This window comes from Panthera onca, chromosome A1 (genome assembly GCF_046562875.1).
Source record: "Panthera onca isolate mPanOnc1 chromosome A1, mPanOnc1 haplotype 2, whole genome shotgun sequence".
NCBI classification, from domain to species: domain Eukaryota; kingdom Metazoa; phylum Chordata; class Mammalia; order Carnivora; family Felidae; genus Panthera; species Panthera onca.
This window is the reverse complement of record NC_138339.1, coordinates 196,271,303-196,289,973: the sequence shown is the minus strand read 5'-3', so window position 1 is coordinate 196,289,973 and position 18,671 is coordinate 196,271,303. Positions and strand designations below refer to the sequence as shown.

The 18,671-nt window shown below is 32.7% G+C and overlaps 1 long non-coding RNA gene across 1 annotated transcript in view; it reads left to right on the top strand.

Annotated features, from left to right (window-relative positions):
• LOC132680282 (uncharacterized) overlaps positions 1-9,709 on the top strand; it is a 37,973-nt gene extending 28,264 nt beyond the window's left edge. Inside the window, exon 3 of the long non-coding RNA XR_009610609.3 lies at positions 9,459-9,709. This is a non-coding gene — a long non-coding RNA (uncharacterized LOC132680282). The remainder of the gene's footprint in view (positions 1-9,458) is intronic.
• Positions 9,710-18,671: the final 8,962 nt, after the last annotated feature.

Sequence of the window (18,671 nt, the reverse complement as noted above, 5' to 3'; positions counted from 1 at the left end):
TCATTTGTAGTTTTATATTTGAAGTTGGTTTCTTGTTAGTAGCATTTAGTTGAGTTTTACTTACTTTTTAAAAACCTTGTTAATTAATTAATTTAATCTCTTACTTTTAATTGGGATATGTAGACCCCAATTTCATTTGGTTATTGGTACGAATTATTTAAGTATACCATTTTGCTGTTAGTTTTGACTTCTTTTATGTGTTCTTTGTTCCCCTTTTCCTTTTTTTAACTTTTGTTTTAGATAAATAAGAAAAATTATTTTTGCTCACATATTTACCATTTTCAATCTATCTATTCTGTTGTGTGGATACAGATTTCCATTTGACATTCCATTTGATATCCTTCTGCTTGAAAGACTAATTTTATTTTTGTAATACTTCAGATCTATTGGTGATGAATATTTTAACTTGTGTATATATAAAGTAGACTTTATTTCATTTTTGTTCTTGAAAGATATTTTTACCATATATAGATTTTTAGGTTGATGGTATTTTTCTTATAATACTTTAATATTTTCCTACTGATGTCTGGCTTGCATTGTATGGTTTCTGATGAGAAGTAATCATTCTTATTTTTGTTATTCTGTATATAAAATCTCTTTTTTGTTCCTGTGACTTCTTTAAAAATGTATATTTAACACTGGTTGGATTACACCTTGGTATAGTTTTCTGCATGCTTTTGTTCTTGAGGTTCATTGAGTTCCTGGTTCTAGAGGTTTGAATTTTTCATCATATTTGGAGAATGCTTGCCATTATTTCTTCAAATATTCTATTTTACTTCCTCCTCTGATTCAGAGATTAAATTATATGTCCATGTGCCTGTCTGAAGTTATCTCATATATCATTTATCATCAGAATATTTTTTTTAGTTTTGTTTTTTCTGTCTGTGCTTCATGTGAATACTTTTTATTGCTATATTTCAAGTTCAGATATTTCCTTCAATAGTGTCTAATCCTTTTTTTTTTTTTTTTCCTCAGACACTTTTAGTTTCACCCCCAGTAGTTTGACTTGGGTCTTTTTTTTTTAAAATATGAACAGCAATACTTAAATATTCTTATGCTTTCCTCTCCCTTTTTGAAATGTGGAATATAGTTATAACAGGTTTAAGAACTGTTTTATCCTCTGTGTTATTCCTTGGTCTCTTTTCTTTGATTAATTTTCTCAGTATAGTTTATTTTTTCTTGATTTTTTTTACATGTCCAGTAACTGTTGATTGGATACCAGACATTATGAGTTTTACCTTTTTATGTGCTAAATGTCTTTGTAGTTCTTTAAATATCCTTGATGTTTACCCCATTGAGCAGGTCCCTTATTTTTTCAAGACACATTCCAGAGATCTACTGCACAATATAGTATGTTTGGTTAATAATATGGTATTATAAAGTTAAAAATTATATGTATATGTATATATATATATATATATATATATATATATACACGCTATGTATATATATATATACACACACTATGCATATATATATATATGTATATATACACACACACTATGTGTATTATATACACTATGTGTGTATATACATATATATATACACACACTATGTGTATATACATATATATATATATATTTTTTTTTTTTTTTTTTAAGTAGGCTTCACATCCAGCACAGAGCCCAGTACAGGGCTTGAACTCATGAACTCATGACCGTAAGATCAAGACATGAGCTAAGAACAAGAGTTGGATGCATAACCCAGGCATCGCTGTACACTTAAAATATATTAAGAAGAGAGATCTCATTTAGGTGTTCTTTCAAAGCTAAAAAAGAAAAAGAAAGAGAGGGAGAAAGAAAGAAAGAAAGAAAGAAAGAAAGAAAGAAAGAAAGAAAAAGAGAAAGAAAAAGAGAAAAGAAAGAAGAAAAGGGAGGGAGGAAGGAAGGAAGGAAGGAAGGAATCACAAAAGAACACTGAGATTTTTTTAAATATTTATTTATTTATTTTTACAGAGAGAGAGAGAGAGAGCATGTGTGCTAGTGTGGACAAGAGGGAAAGGGGCAGAGAGAGAGGGTCAGAGAGAATCCTAAGCAGTATCCGCGCTGTCAATGCAGAGCCTGACCCAGGTCTCAATCTCACAAACTGTGAGATCGTGACCTGAGCTGAAATCAAGAGTTGGACACCTAACCAGCTAAGCCACCCAGGTGCTCTGACTAAGAAATTTTTGGAGGTGATGAATATATTAAGTATTTTGATTGTGGTGATGGTATCGTGGGTGTGTGCATATGTCCAAACTCATCAAAATATATAAACATGTGCAGTTTTTTTATATATATCCAAATAATTTTTATATAAAAATTGGATACAAAAAAATATCCTTGACCTTTGTTCTGTGACAAAACTTCACTATTTGGAAGCAGTTTTACCCTTTATAAATGCACTTTTAAGCTTTATTAGGCAGGGCATTACTTTGTAGGAATTTTGACCCACCATCAAGACATTGTCATTCTGAGTACTCTACTCAACAACCCTCAAGTCCTATATTTTATTGATTTCTGTATTTTGGCTGGTGGAAACACAGATAATTCTTTACCCTAGATGAGCCTCAGGACAACTTGATCCTTTCTAGAGTTTCTTTTACAAGTTTCTGGTTATTTTCTCATGCATATTCTCTGATTCTGCTTAATGTAAAGACTCAGTCAGATTTCTGTGAAAATCTCTGGAACTCTTTATTTCTTTGTAGAACTCTCTCCTTTTGGGCACCTGGATGGCTAAGTCGGTTAAGTGTCCAACTTCGGCTCAGGTCATGATCTTGGGTTCATGAGTTTGAGCCCCGCTCAGACTTTCTCCTATCAGCATGGAACCCACTTCATTTGAATCTTATGTCTCTCTCTCTCTGCCTGCTCCCTTCTTGTGTGCTCTCTCTCTCTCTCTCTCTAAAATAAATAAACATTTAAAAAAAAAGAGCTCTCTCCTCTCTGGAGCTCTTCCCTGTAAGTTCTAGCTTCTACGATAGTCAAGGGACTACAGGCTGGCTCTGTTCACATTTCCTTTTTTTTTTTTTTTTTTGTTTTGCAGACTGGAATCTCTCCCACTTCAGGAATTATTGTCCACTGTTGCCTTTTGTCTAATGTCTGAAAACCACTATTTCATATACTTTCTAGTTCTTTGTTTGCTTAAGAGAGTAAACCTCTTGTTACCTCTTTATGGCTGAAGGCAGAAGTTAGTACACATTTTTATATTTAGAGAAAATGTAAACTCATTCCCTTTGAAAATGATATGATTGAAAATCCTTAGTTTAGTGTTTTCTTTCTGAAATATATGCCTCGGAGATTACAGGTAGTCTTCCCAGAAATGCAATTCAGTTAGTCTCCCAGAATTGCAGTTCAGTGACTGCTGTCCATTTCTTTTGATTTAGAGAGGATGATTAATTTCAACACAAGGATTCATAATGTATTTCCAGAAAATGTAGAGTTCAGACCATAATTAAGAATACTTTAACTTTTATATGCTAAATATGGATATGGTGTGGATGACTGTGGTGAATATATTTGTCAAAAAATTCCTAAAATATTTAAAAGACATTTCTATTTATTTTAATTGAATATGATTGGGTAAAACAATAGGTCAACATGTAGATAAATCTATACTATTAAACTGATGTGTACTTTTTTAAAAAATAAAAATGGAAGAAGTTAACATGCGTGAAAAAGTACTGGTGGACTTTAATGCCTATATATCAATGACAGATAATGAAGTATGTAAAAAAAAAAGAGCACAAAAAGTTGAAATCGGCAAATTCATTATATATTTGATCTACATTCTGTGATCATAATCACTGAGAGCTATGTACTTATTCAATTAAATTTACTTTAGGGTGCAAGGACAGATGGGGTTGCAGTGCTTGCTAATCTTGGCAGAGGAGACCTCTGGAAAAAAATTGGCCAAGAAATTAAAGAAAATGTTAATATACAAGGAAGAATACGGTGGTTTGTTTCCAAGACTCTGCCAGAAGTTATTTCTCACAGTTGTCTGAAATATAACTGACACTTTCCCTTTTTGCAAGTTTTTAGAGCTTTTTGAAATACAGTTAACCCAGAACTAAAAAGTGAGAAGTTGTCTTAAATAAATATCACACATTTGTGATTCTAGTGTCTGTGTATTTTAGGGTCAAAGTTGTTATATCAAAGAGACCTTGAAATACAGTGGTTTATACAACATAAAGATTATTGTCTTTCATTAGAATTTTGAAATAAGTGTTTCATCTTTGTACCTCAGAGACCTAAATGTCATCCGGACAATTACCTCACAGTTCCCTATAATGCTACTGTCTTTATGGTTCAAATTCATACCTGGTTTCCAATCATTGGGGAGAAGAAAGATTGCTTCCAGGAAGCATGTCTCATGTCTTAAGTCCTAGATGTGTAATTAGCATACATTACTTCTGCTTGTGGTCCAGTGATCAGAACTTAGCTCACTAAGTTAAGATGAGAAGGCTTAAAAATATCTAGTCAAATAGCATTGTGCAAGCGAAAATTGTATTATAATGGAAAAAGAAGGGACGAAATTGTGTTACATGATTAGCAGTCTCTACCATAATTCTCTGTATTAACTTCCATATTTATATTTCTAGTTATGAATTTGCTTTTCATTGATCTGTTATTTTATTCAAACTTTCGATTCAATATCTCCACTATTATGTTTTATAAATATATAAAGATCATGATGCCCACTTAATTTGCATCCTGCTATACTCACTGACTTGCCTATCTCTACTGATGAAAAACTCCATCCCCACCACCTCCCACCCCCATGCTCAGAAGCCATTTTTTACCTAACTCACCATGATCCAACAAGAAATACTTGTGGAAACAGAAACCACACTAGGTCTTTTAAATAGTTATTTTTATTTTTTTAAATATTTTCTTACATAATATTGAAAGTAACCACAGAGATCTTTGAAATGTTGGCCAGATCATATCAGTTCTGTGCCAGAAACCTGAATTGTCTCCCAATTTTACACAAAGAAAAGCCAGAGTCCTTATATATCCTAAAGGTACCTTCAGAGTCAGCTCTCCATCACTGCAATTATTTATTTATTATTTATTTTCTTCACCTCACTTTGCTGCAACCATATTTATATTCTTGCTTCCCCTTTAGCTATTTTTCTAACACTCCCATTCCTCTCTCACTTTACAGTTTGGGCATTGGCTATCTGCATAATAAAGAATGCTCTTAACCTAGACAAATGAACATCTTTTTCAAATTTCACCTTTCTGATGATATCTAACTTAATCCCAATTTTAAATTCTAATTTGATCTCATATTACATCTATCATTTTCTGTAAACATTCTCATTCCTCTTAACCCTGTTTTACCACCTGGTTTATTTCATATAATTTATGACATAAAATTCAGTTACTTACCATATGTATTATTTATTGTCTATTCCAATTTATTGACTATGACTAAAATGTAAGCCACATGTAGGCAAGAAACTTTGTCTCTATTGTTCACTAATGTATCCTAGTACCAAGAACAATGTCGTGTAATGATGCTCAATAAATATTTATTGAAGTGGAAAGTAAATAAGTGAATTTCCTGTATAGAAATTCTCATACATATTTTAAAATTACTTTAAAGGATTGTTTCCTTTTGTCTTTCTAATACAATCCTTAGATTTTAAATCTGAATTTCAGTGAAAAACACGCATCCACATTACCTTCATTAACGATAGAATTTGTCCTCGATATAATATACTCAGAACTGTTTGTATTTTCATATTATTTTGTGAACAGCTTATAGAAATAATGGAAATTTTAATATCTGAATTTTTCTAAAGAATCTTTATGGAGTGCATTCTATTTCTAGAAAGGGGATATTTTTCTTTTAAAAAATCCATAGCTGTGGGAGAAAAATCAATTTTCATTAATAACTACGTAAGTAGGAATCCATTTCATTTTGTATGTCAATTTTTAATCATAACATTCTAGTGGCAGAACTTAAATCACCCAAAAACATTAAGTTTCTTAATGGAAATGGAAATATCTCTAAAGATATTTTCGAGTATCTTTCATTCATCCAACAATCCTTCAGCAAACATTTATTGAGCTAGTTTAATACTAGTTACTAGCCTAAACCATGAGGACATACCACGTTTAATAAATGGATCCTCTTGGAAAAAGAATTAGATAATGGCATTACTGAAGACTAATATTTTACAGGAATTCAAGATGACTGGATATGAATGGTACAGGAGGGTAGCTTCCTCTCCGCAACCGTAAAGATCTGGAGCTCTTCACCAAACACAGATATCAAGGGTAAAGCAGGTTTCAGAGAAATTACAAAGTTTGGTTTGGGGGGTGTTAATCTTGTGTTTCATCTGAGACATCCGGGTAGATGATTTGGAATGGAAATATAGGTTCAGAGCACAGGCAAGAGTTCTGGATAGGAACATAATGTTGAAGCTATTATCATACCAGGAGGAAATTCAATGATACATGCAAGAAAGAATCTATAGAGAGAGGATAGCCACTGAGTCTTAAGGAGCAGTTATATTTAAACTATAAAGAGAAGTAAAAAACAGTAAAGGAGAGCAATCCATCATGATCAAAGAGTAGGAGTAGAATGAGGAAATACACACATTCCCTTTAGTTCATTGAAGGTAAGTGCTGTTTGTGTATCTATGAAATATGGTGCTTGGAAAAAAGAAAGGATGCAATAAATTATTTTTTAATTAAATTTTTTCTACTTTATGTGATTATGTGTTAAGTATCTTTTAGTAACATTGGACTTATTTTTTTTTCAAATTTTGACAAAGGTGATATTTATCTGGATTTTTAATTCTCCCTTGTGATATATTTTAATAAATAAAATGCCACAGTCAAAAGGTATAAACAATTTTAAGATTGTTGATACATATTTTTAAAAATATTTCCAAAAAGGTGGCTCCTGGGTGGCTCAGTCAATTAAGTGTCCAACTCTTAATTTTGGCTCAGCCCTGAATTGGGCTCTGCACTGACAGCGCTGAACCTGCCTAGGATTCTTTCTCTCCTCCTCTCTCTGCCCTCCCCCATTTGCATTTTCTCCATCTTTCTGTCTCTCAAAATAAATAGATAAACTTAAAAAAAAAAGATTTCCAAAAATGCTTCACCAATTTATATCTTCACTGTCTTTTAATACAGAAGGGCATTACAAACATTGATTATTATCTTTTTGTTTGTTTTTAATTTCACAAATTTGATAGGGGGGTTGTAAGTTAATTCTTATTACTCCTGTTATTGTAATTTAATTTCTTGGACTTCTGAAGGTGCTAGAACATTTTTTTCCAATATACTATCTATTAGCATTTTCATGTCCTTTGATTTAGGGAATATTCCTACCATGAAAAAGATTAAAGTATGTAATATAGCTTTCATATGAAGAAAATATTCAGCTAGATTTTTAGTGGAATAAATTGTTAGTTTCTCTATAGTAAACACTGTTGTGAAAAAATAAAATCTCTTGCATAAATATTTTGAAACTGTAAGAGTAAAAACAGAAGTCCCTGATACATTTTAATATTTCTACATGTTATGCATTTATATTCTGTGAGAATAGAATTAATCCATTTCTTTATATATGTACATATATAAATACATATATGTATATACAATTCTTTAGAGTGGTTCAACAAGCATCTACTGTGATATACCAGTGATGTTTCCTTGTTTATCATCCTTCCCAAATGTGAATTACTAACGTAAATAGTGCAATGTCAAATGTAACCAGAAAATCCAGTTGAAATTAAATCTACTTAATCATTTGTACTGAAAGATTTAATAATGTTCGATGGCTTTACATTTTGCCTCATTCTTCCACTATGCTGCATCAGACATGTTTTCCAAATATATTATGTATCATTGGTTCTATGTGCCAGAGACCAGTGATTTCTTCATGGTGTACTGAACCTAATTCACTTACAATATGTTTTCCATTCCATTAATTTTGTTTTTTTTTTAAATAAGGATTATTCCCATGTCAATATTATCTATTTAGTATTTCTTCTTTGAATTGGAATATTCAATAAAGAATGGTCACAAATATTACTTCACATATGTTCTGGTACAATACCTAGCTATATTTAAAAATTAAGCCAAAATAAATCAAAATAAATTAATAAATTAAATTAATAAATTTTAAATGATATTACCAGTTGTTTTAAATTTTTTTTAATGTTTTTCATTACTTTTGAGAGACAGAGAGAGAGAGAGCACAAGCAGGGGAGGGGCAGAGAGAAGAAGACACAGAATTTGAAGCAGGCTTCAGGCTCTGAGCTGTCAGCACAGAGCCCAATGCCAGGCTCAGACTCACAGACTGTGAAATCATGACCTGAGCTGAACTCGGATGCTTAACCAACTGAGCCACCTAGGCACCTCTAACAGTTGTTTTAATACAAATATATTGTTTGAGGGACACCTGGGTGGCTCAGTCAGTTAAGCGTCCAACTTTGGCTCAGGTCATGATCTAGCAGTCCAGTCCATGGGTTCGAGCCCCATGTCAGGCTCTGTGCTGACAGCTCAGCACCTAAAGCCTGCTTCAGATTCTGTGTTTCCCTCTCTCTCTGCCCCTCCCCTGCTCACACTGTCTCTCTCTCAAACATAAATAAACATTAAATTCTTTTTTAATACAAATATATTGTTTTCTTTTTTTCTTTCTTTCTTTGTTGTTGTTGTTGTTTTGATTTTTTGCTTTGCCAAGTCATATTACACTCTAGGAAGGGCTCACTCAGTGAATCTAAATTCAAGCAATAAAAAATGTACTCTCTACATTTATAGTATATAACATATATGTATGAATGTAGGGGTGTGTGTGTGTGTGTGTGTGTGTGTGTGTGTGTGTATATAGCTAGATTAACCAATAAACAGATTTTCTTTTTTACTGCAAGCTTACTTTTTGTAATTCTGCTCACACTCCTGATTCATGATTTGACTCTGACCAATTTCTTTGTCATGTTTTACAATAAGTATTGGTAAAATAGTTATACCAAAAATATAATTTAATTTTCAACTCTGTAATCTAACTATAAGACAAACATCTTTGACAATTTATCTACTAATATCTGTCTTTGGTGATTCAAGGGATCAAAAGTACAGATAGTAGTAACATATGTATGTCAGGAGGGGTGGTAACTTCTCTTTTTCTCACCACTGTAATTTTAGCGTGCATTGCAGTACCAAGCATAATAAACATTTATCAGTAAGCAAAATGAATTATTGTTCTCTGAATTGATGTGTTATAATGAGAAATTTAACATTAAGAGAAAGAGAAGAAAGAAAGCATACCTAATTATCCAAGGCATCCCATATTTCTGTGTCTTATGTTCTTTTCTCTCCATCCTTTTAGCCTCATCTGTGTCACCAAATTTCGAGGATGCCAGTAGAAGTGCGCTGTTATAAGTATTATGTTGAACAGTCTTAAATTTATTTTAGTGGAAAGAAATAATTTTTCATAACAGTTAATCTTTTTATTTTCAGGATGATCTTCTTGGGAACCTCATCCTAATGCATGTAACGTATCATTCTTATTGTGGATGTATTATACATACCCTAGGGACCCTTTTACACTATCATAGGCAATATCCCTTTTCTGCCAAACTCTGACCTGCTCTACAATTCATCCACAAACCTCATAGGAAACAATGTCTAACTCAAGCTGAAATCATTGAACTGAAAAAAAAAAAAATTAGAGTTCCTTTCTCCAGCATATTGTTCTTCAACCAGCAAAATTCCTGGTAGGTATTTATTTATTAATGCCATTCTCATTGTTGGTTTAGAGCACTTATAAAAGTAGAGCAGCTGTAGAATCTATATTATATCAATAATTGATAGTGCTGTATGGACAGTGAAAGATTTTTGTCTGCAGATAGAAGCACCTGGGGAAAAGAAGCTCTGGATCAAAGCTGGCTCATTCAGATTAACAAGGTGGTTACTAAAAGGGAGATGAGAAACTGGGGAAAGGCTGATCTTAACTAAGCAGGTTTAAAAAACGATAGTAGTTGCATTCCAATCAGAGATTGTCAACTTCTAAATGATACCCTTAGAATATAGCTCTTATGCTAGCTAAAAAAAAAAAAAAAAATAGGACTAATTACCTCTGTATTTGAAAAATAAATTATTGTTGCATGATATGTTATGATGTAAGTTTGTCACAATTCATCCAATTTCAAATTCTCTCAACTTTATAGGTGTTGACTTCCTTCTAGATTGTGTTTTGCTGTTATCCAATGCTGCAGTAAACAATTCTGTTCATATCCACTAGTGAACATGAACACGTTTCTTTTCCTATGTATACACATAAGAATATAATTGTAGGTTATATATATATGTTTAATTTTATAAGACAACGTATGCAAGAACTAAAGGGAAAACGTGGCTAACTCATAGAAATATAATACTGTGTGAAAAAAAATTGCAGAATAATACACAAAAGCATTGTGTTAAATGCTTTACAAAAAACAAAACAGAGGGGCGCCTGGGTGGCTCAGTCGGTTAAGCGGCCGACTTCGGCTCAGGTCATGATCTCGCAGTCCGTGAGTTTGAGCCCCGCGTCGGGCTCTGTGCTGACAGCTCGGAGCCTGAAGCCTGCTTCATATTCTGTGTCTCCCTCTCTCTCTGCCCCTCCCCTGCTCACGCTCTGTGTCTCTCTGTCTCTCAATTATAAATAAATATATAATATTAATTTAATATATTAATATAATATAATATTATATAATATATAATTATAAAAAATTATAAATTTTTTTTAAAAGAGGGGCACCTGGGTACTGGTTAAGCCTCAGACTTCTGCTCAGGTCATGATCTCATGGTTTGTGAGTTCGAACCCGGCGTTGGGCTCTGTGCTGACAGCTCAGAGCCTGGAGCCTGCTCCAGATTCTGTGTCTCCCTCTTTTTCTGCCCTTCCCATGCTCACGCTCTATCTCCTTCTCAAAAATAAACATAAAATTTTTTTTTTTTAAATTTAAAGAAAGCCAAAACTTTGCTGAGACTCTTGGAGGTCTATGAATCTCTCCTTGCCTTTCCACACACACACACACACACACACACACACACACACACACACACACACACCCCAAGTGGCTTTACCACTCAGAAGAATATAGTAAAGGCAGGTTCAGCTTATAGAAAAGATAAAAACTCAGCCTTCGGGGCTGGAAATTGCTATATATCCTATTAAGATTTTTTTTCTCAGCATTTTTATTGCTCTGCTCTGATGGAAAAAAAATTAGAATTACTGCCAAAGAGCAAAACTCGCTGAGTTTTTATGGTCCTTACTGTGTTGCCTGTTGTTTTAATATCGATAAAATTTCAGAATATCCACGTGAATGTAAAAGTAAGAAAAAGAACTAAGATCCTTTATATTGGCTGGAGAAGAGTTGTTTAGTTTTAAACAAACACTATATTAAGCACTCTATCAAGACACATAATAGAAAAGCAGCTGCTTGAAGACTTTAGATACTATTGTCACAACTATCTCATGATCCTTTTGTTTCCTATGAATTGGACAACTGAGTCTAGACAAATTATATTTTTCCTCTATGCAATTTTAGAGTATGTTAAAATTAGAGAATAATTCTATCCTATTTATTTAGTATTTGACTTGTTCTTTTTTACCACCAGTTTAGACACAATTTAATTCCAACTATTAACCTCCAAAATCAGATCTTAGTGTGTAATTGAGTTTAAAACAGTTACTTCATTACCAGTGAATGTATGACACCTGCATGCTGTAGTGGAGGGCAAGAGTGTGGCAAAACACCCTATTAGATAAATCTATACATTTATTTCATGTAATGGATAAGCTTTTCCAAATATTTTATTAGATTTTCCAATATGATGATAGACCAAAAGATTTTACACTAGTGCATCCTTACCTTTTCCAGAAATGTGGTGATGAAATGAGTATACATTTGAAATTTAAGCAAACTTTCACATTGAAGGATATATAGAAGAACTTATTTTGTGGGATTGTTAAAGTCAAGAACAGCACAAGACATTAACAGTCTCCACATTATTTCAAAATGATGGAATGTAATAATGTATAATGTTGTCCTCAATTTTCTTTTCTTCAGCACAGAACACAAATCTCAGAAATTAGGGGAAATTTTTCCACTATCTACCCACATTTTCTCCCAGCGCATACCCTAGGGGACATCAAAGCAACTGTTATATTCACTCCTACTTTCAGCCAGCTGAGGCTTGACAGTAATAATCTACTTGAAGTAATTTTCTCTGCTAACATTTTATACTTATCACTGTCAAGCAGTCATTATCATTGACATTTGGCAGCATTTCAGAATCTATCATGTTGTCTAACACCTGCCAAGGTTTATGCATAAGACTCAGAAGTGTATTAGGAACTACTCAAATTAATTACTATTTCATTAATGGTTTTACAATACTCATATATACCCATACTCTTACAGTCACATACCTTCACGCTTAGATATTTCTCGATAAAGTTTTTAAAAATGTATACACCATTGTTGAATGTTAACATATTTATTAGTCTAAAATCTATGTAACCAGTTCAGATTTCTGGTCTTCTTATATTTAATTTAATTCCAAAAGAGGTGGTGGGGGGGAAGCCATTAAAAATGACTCATACATAACAAAACTTAATTCGTAGAGATGCTATCTAAATCTTCTATCACTCAGTGCCTTTTGTTGTATAAAATGTATTTTTAAGAGACCAAATGAAGAGTGCATCTAAAATAGAATTTGTATTAGTTACCATTTATTTTTAACATTTTACCTACATTGTAACCATTAGTTTATGTTTACAACTTTTTATACTGTACTGAAAGTGGAAATTCACACTTCGTTTTATCTCCTTCTCCATATGAAAAGTCAATACATACAGAGTACATATTTTAGGATTGATGAAAATATGTATCTTCCTTAACATTGGCAACTTTAGGGGTTATTACAAGATTATTGCAGCTATAGATTTTTCCCTATGGAAAGCTTAAAGTATCCTTGTATGCTGTTGCTAGCTACAGAGATTATTGTATCTTTAACAATCAGGAAAGCTTCTACTTACTTGATTCTAATTTGTATAATTTAAAGTGCTTCCCCCAATATATACATATATTTTTAATTCTTGAGAATGAGAAGAACATTGGTTATTTGGGATCTTTCGCAGTTATGTACAAATTTGAGGATTGTTTTTTTCTATTTCTGTGAAAAATGCTGTTGGAAGTCTGATAGGGATTGCATTGAGTCTGTAGATTGCTTCGTTTAATCATTTTAACAATATTAGGTCTACTAATCCATAGATATAGGATACCTTTCCATTTGTTTATGCCCTCTTTATTTCTTTCATCCACATCTTGTAGTTTTCATTGTATAGATCTTTCACTTCCTTAATTAAACTTATTCCTAAGTATTTTATTGTTTTGATGCTATTGTGAGTAGGAAAGTTTCCTTTATTTCTTTTTCAGATAGTCATCGTTAATATTTAGAAATGCAACTGATTCTGTTGAGTTTATATCCTGCAGCTTTACTGAATTATTTTATTAGTTCCAACAGTTTTGTGGTTGAGTCTTTAGTATTTTTTTCTATATAAAATAATATAATCTGCAAATAATGATAATTTTACCTCTTCTGTTCCAAAGTGAATGCCTTTAATTTATTAGTCTTGCATAATTCCTCTAGTTAAGACTTTAAGTACTATGTTGGATAAGAGTGGTGAGAGTGGGCAACTTTGTCTTTGTCTTGTTCCTAATTTTAGAGGAAAAGCTTGAAGTATTTTCACTGTTCAGGATGATGTTTGCTGTGAGTTTGTCTATAAGACTCCTAGTAGCAAAACAATCACATGAAAGAAGAACAAAGCTGGAGGCATCACACCTCATGACTTCCAACTGTACTACAAAACTATAGTAATTAAAACAATATGGCACTGGCATAAAAATAAATACATACACCAATGAAACAGAATAACAATCCCAGAAATTACTCCCTGAATATAAGGTCTACTAATATTTGACAAGGGGAATAGATAGTGTGTTCAACAAATGGTGTTGGGAAAACTGGATATCCACATGCAGAAATATGAAGTTGACCCATATCTTACACCATTTATAAAAGTTAACTCCAAATGAGTTAAACACTTAAACCCATGATCAGACACCATAAAACTCCTAGAAGTAACATAGGAAAGAAACTCATTGACATTGATATTGGCAATTTTTTTTTTTTTGGATATTACACTAAAAGCACAAGCAACAAAATCAAAAAACAACAAATAGGACTATATAAAAAAAGTTTCTGCACAGCAAAGAAACCATCAACAAAATGAAAAGGCAACCTACAGTATAGGAGAAAACATTTACAAGCCATATATCAGATAAGAAGCTAATATCCAAATATATAAAAGACTCATATAACTCAATAACAGAGAAACAACCCAATTAACAAATGAGCAGAGGAACTGAATAGATGTTTATCCAAAGAAGACATCTAGGACAACAAGTACATGAAAAGATGCTTAAAATCTCTAATCTTCAGGCAAATGCAAAACAAAATTGCAGTGAGTTATTGCTTCACATCTGTTAGAATGGTTATCAGGAAAAGGTAAGGGACAACAAGTGTTGATGAGGTTGCAGAGAAAGGCAACACTTGTAAATTGGTTCAGTCAATATGGAAAACAGCATGAAATTCCTCCAGAAATTAAAATTAGAACTACCATATGATCCATCAATCCCACTTCTGAGTATATTTTCAAAGGAAATGAAAACAGCATATCAAAATTCGCCCTTTCTGTTTATTGCAACATTATTCACATTACCTAAGATGTGGAAACAACCCAAGTATATCAGTGGATGACTGGATAAAGTCCACTAGATCAGTGGATGACTGGTATATATACAATGGAAGGTTCATCTGTGAGAAGGAAGGAAATCTTGTCAATCGCAACAACATGAAGGGACCTTGCAACAACATGAAGGGACCTTGAGAGCGTTAAGCTAGGTGAGATAAGTTGACAGAGAAAAACAAATACTGAATGTTATCACTTATAAATGAAATCTAAGAAAGATGAACTTTGGGGCCCCTGGGTGGCTCAGTCAGTTGAGTGTCCAACTCTTGATTTCTCCTCAGGTCATGACCCCAGAGTCATGGGTTTGAGCCCATGTTGAATAGGCTTCGTGCTGAGTGTGGAGCCTGCTTAAGATTTTCTCTCTATAGGGGCGCCTGGGTGGCTCAGTCGGTTAAGCGGCCGACTTCGGCTCAGGTCATGATCTCGCGGTCAGTGAGTTCAAGCCCCGCATCGGGCTCTGTGCTGACAGCTCAGAGCCTGGAGCCTGTTTCAGATTCTGTGTCTCCCTCTCTCTGACCCTCCCCTGTTCATGCTCTGTCTCTCTCTGTCTCAAAAATAAATAAAAAACGTTAAAAAATTAAAAAAAAAAGATTTTCTCTCTATATACCCCTCTGCCTCTCTTCCCCACTCAGGCTCTCACTCTCTCTTTAAAATTAATTAAGTACTTAATTAATCAAGTAAAATAAAAAAGCTAAACTCATAAAAACAGAGCGTAGAATAATAGTTACCTGGGCTGGGGATGGGGGAATTCAGGAGACGTTTAAGGTACAAACATGCAACTAGCAGATAAAAAAAGTTGTGGAAATCTAATGCAAAGCAAGTGGTTGCAATAAACAATAATACATTATGTTCTTCAAAGTTGCTAAGAAACTTGTTCCCACAAGTAAAAAGAAATGATAAATATGTGACTCAATAGGTTGTAGCTAATGCTATAGTGCTGGTAAACATAATGCAATATATGTATCAAATGAATGAGTTGTATCAAATCAATGAGTTGTACACCTTAAATTTACACAATGTTACATGTCAATTATATCTTTAATAATAATAAAATAAAAAAGAATGAGGAGAGCAAAAGAACTTATTGGAATTAGAAGAACCAGTTAGATTCAGGTATTAGACTGCAAGAGATTTTTAACAGTACAACTATTTAAAACCTTTGCTTGTTATAATCATAATACTTTGATACTCCTTGATATATTTAATTCTTTCTGTATTAAAGCATTTAAGAGATTTTGGTAAAATCACAGAATAAAGAGAAAACACAAACAAGACATCACCTTTCACAGTTTCCTGGAGGTTTTAAACTTGTCTAAATAAACTCTGTAAATGCTCTATGTAAACAGCAAATTTGAATTATACAGGATATATAAACCAAACTCACCTATACCACATAGTTAAAAAAAATAACACAGAGAGAAAACCAATAGTACTTCATTGTTTTGAATCATAGGAAAATGAAAATACTCATAGCTGTGCTTTAAAAATAAATTCACATAAGCTGAAATTTAATATACACATATTATCTATAAGGTCAAAACAAATGTGTGATTATTTTGCAGGATTTTCCTTCATATTTCCCATACTTTAATATCATATTCACATTAAACCTATTTCCCTCTCTCTCCTTCTCTCTCTTTGGTGCATCATCTTTCTATCTCTTTGGTAATTTAATGGGTCATCTGTATATGCACACATATATATGTATATATATATGTGTGTGTGTGTGTATGTATATATGTATATATATGTATATATGTGTATATATACATATGTATGTGTGTTTGTATATATATATATATATATATATATATATATATATATATATATAAAAAAATAGGATAGCCATTAAATTACCACTTATATAGGTGTATAGTATTTTTTATATATAATGTATATTTCATATATATTTGAGAAATTTAATGGTTATACAATTAAAGACCTGAAAGCCTGAGAGAAAAACATGTAAATAATATAGCAGGTTTGAAGATACAGTCACTGCTGCTGACATTTTTCTACAAATTATGTCTTCACATTTTCATCTACTTTCTGAAGTTATTGTTATTAACCAGATCTTATAAGAACTGAGTATCAGAATATCTAAGTTACCTGATACATTTCTTGAATTCTATAATACATTTTTCTTTCGTGGAACCACCGGAGCTACTAGTATGCATCTCCATTTATTTGGGAGCTGTAATGGTGTTACTGGGTGTCCAGGAAGAAGTGAGGAATGGATATATACATAGTGGAAGGAGAACAGTTTGCTGTCTTTCACAATTGATCAGTATTATATAACACCTAACTTACCAAATGGCAGAAAAGAAATTTGAAACAACCCTTGCTAAGGTCTGAATGTCTGTGTCCTCCAAAAATTTGTTGAAATTCTAAATCCCAAAGTTCATGGTATTAGTAGGATGAGGCTCTTGGGAAGTGATTAAGTCATGAGGATGACTCCTTCCTGAATTGGATTAATGCTCTCATAAAATAGATCCCAAGAGGCCCCTACCCCCTTTCACAACGTAAGGACACATTGAGAAGTCTCTGACCCAGAAGAGGGCTCTTGCCTGGTCGTTTTGGCACCTTGATCTTGGACTTCCAAACTCTAGAGCTATGAACAATACATTTCTGCTGTTTATAAGCTAGCCAGTCTGGTATTCTGTTATAGCAGCCCCAACATAATAAGGCACTTTTGCTAAATCCAAACCTAATGTTGCAAATATATCTCAGATAATTCTAATTTTCATTAGAAACATTTTTTAAAAAGAATATTCTGTTTATTTTGTATGAAAATACTGGAAGAATTAACAGTAATATGAAAGTGAAAATTCCAGAATTACTAAAGTATAAATACTTGATATATTTTAGTTTATGTTTGAAATACTATAAAATATTATAGTATTATGTATATAATAAATATATTTATATACAATAATATATAAAATATTATTGAATGAGAGCAGAGGGAAAAAAGGAGAATTCAAAGAAAGCACAAAGTTTTTTTTGGCCTGAGAAATTAGAGGGATCACAGGCTGAGGCTAGGTCAGATATTGGAAGAAAAGTTTGGGAGTTCAGTTGTGGACATGTTAAGTTTAAGTTTAGATATCCAATTAGAGGCATCATGGAGAAAGTTGGAAATACGAGTCTAGAGGATTAAAGAAAAAGATGAGTTGAAGTTATAAAAGTGAAATTTTAAGCATATAATATCATATTTAAAGACATAAGACTGGTTGTACTTATCTGGACAATAGGCATAGATAGGAAAGATTCCCTGGACATTATTAATATGTGAATAAGAGAAGGAACCCCCAGAACTTACTGCCTGACTTTGCCACATCTGAGTGATACTGATTTATATGTCAGAGACAGGTCCTCAGCCATAAAATAATGTTAAAGCACAACATGAATTATTTCATTCAATACTGTCAAAAACTTTATTAATGAATTGTATAATTGTCCCCATTTTTATGTATATAAACCTGTTGAGTAACACATACTGATTAAGCGACTATCAGGTATTACTGGGTTTTTAACTATTAGACAGTATTATAGCTCGTATTGCTCTTGGATTGATATCTTCTTTAAGGGAAGAGAGAGAGAAGAGGGAGAGACAGAGAAGCTTCTTTCCAAATTATACACTGATGTAGTATTCACATGCATTTGTTCCATGAATGAATACACATATTTGTTGATTGAATAAACATTTCACTTGGGAATTTAAAAAGATAGCCTATAGCTAATTGTATCAAGTCTCTGAACTTTTTTTCTTCTTTTAATGTTTATTTATTTCTGAGAGAGAGAGGAGGAGAGCATGAACAGGGAAGGGGCAGAGAGAAAGAGAGACACAGAATCTGAAGCAGGCTCCAGGCTTT